Consider the following 1,943-nt stretch of genomic DNA (forward strand, 5'->3'; position numbering starts at 1 on the left):
AGTGTGTAAAAATGTAATATGTAATAAAATATTTTGTTGCAGAAAATGTAAGCTTACAATGATAATATAGGTCCAGAATAACGTTTTGGTGAGAATGTGTAATGCTAAAAAAGTACTTTTAAAATATGTATTGTGGTGTGATCTTTTTTAAGTTGTTTACATCAGCTCTTGTTTTAGCACCATTGACAGCACTAATTTTGTTATAGCTAAAAATATCCCGGGACCTACCAGACACCATGTTTTTAAAAGAATATATATACATTTACAGGAATGGTAGCAGAAGCACATTGATGCCATTTATTATAATATTTATATATTATTATAATATTTTGCACTCCCATTATGGAACACTACTGCTTTAAAATAAAAAATATATAGGACTGCTGCTTTAAATAACTTTAACATACTTTTATGCATGTTAATGTTTGTTTTATTTTTTATTTGCTTAATAAGTTAATAAGATAATATTAAATAAAAAAGAACAGGAACAAAACTTTACACTAATTTGGCTTACTTTGTTATGTTTCTAATTATACTTTGTTGTTACCTAGTTTAGTTGGTTTTGGCTGGTCTTTGAGGGTCAGGGGAGCTGGTTAAGCAATTTTTATATAGTGTATAATATATAAGTGTGATTTTATTCATGCTGGACAACCAGCTTGATCTTGTTGGTTAATCAGAGTTTGGTAATGCTTGCTGTCTTGCTTGCTTGACCAGCTTGATTTAGTCGACTGGTAGACCAGCTAAATCTTAACCCATATGAGGCCAGACTCATTTCAAAATGTAATCATTGATCAATTAATTGAACCGCTTGGTCATGTTTGTTTCTTGTTGTGGGCATGTGACTGTAAAAAAAAACGTTTTAAGGTTAACATCATAATGTAACAAGTGACACAACATCAATATATACGTTATTTAAGCGTTTGAATGGTTAAATGTTTGGAACAGAGCTGTAGAAAAGAAAAAGATAGATTTTTAAAGGAGCTTTAGTTTTATGTCCAGCAGTAACCCATACATAAAGTGATGTAAGGAACTTTCCACGTATTTTAAAGGGTCTGTGACACATACATCACCATTGGCGTTATACCTATACCATCCCATACATCTAGACTAGGACCTCTAGTACCTGAATGTTCCATATACACATACACACAGATTGCACAAATACTTATATTTATTCCCTTTGTTTCTCTATCAATTTTCTCCCTATTTATCTCCACATACAAAACAAAACAAAAAAATTATTTGTCCATTTTTTTTGGGTGGTGGCGGGCAAAAAAAAATAATAATAATAATACTCTACCTGACACTACACTTCTACCGAGAGCATGTTCTAATATGTGCTACCTGCTTTAAGACACACACAACTTTTTATGTTAGTTTAATCTCCTCCACCCACCTACACAAATCTCTGGTACTAAGTGTGCATATTCTCAACTGCATCATAACATGATATGCTACCCATCGATAGGAGCTTCTTAACGACACTGCGCATGCGCCAACTCACATTTTTTTTGTTTTTATCTGTTTTTCACGATAATACTGTTTTTTTTCTTGTGTTCATTAAGCAACCTGAGATATATATAAATTTGCTTGAGTGTTACAAAAGTGTAAATGGCTTTTTTTATAAAATGAATGAATATTAAATTGAATACTGAATTAAATATAAAACTGGTTTCTAATCACCTCATATGCCCCTTACTTTATCTGATACAGTAATTTGGCCTATCCTTAACACCCTACCTGACACTACGCATCTGCCGGGAGCATGTTCTAATATGGTGTTTTTGCGTTTTCACCTTTAAACACACACTAGGGTAAGAGGCAGTTTGACACGGTAGCACAGCTTGTCAGGACACCGGTGCCCGTGGTTGTTTTTGTGGTCGCCGCGCTGTTCGGCTTTTTCCGGAGAGCTCCGGCGCGTGACGTCAGCGCGTCAGGCCGAA

The sequence above is a fragment of the Astyanax mexicanus genome, chromosome 8 (assembly GCF_023375975.1).
Source record: "Astyanax mexicanus isolate ESR-SI-001 chromosome 8, AstMex3_surface, whole genome shotgun sequence".
Lineage (NCBI taxonomy): Eukaryota > Metazoa > Chordata > Actinopteri > Characiformes > Acestrorhamphidae > Astyanax > Astyanax mexicanus.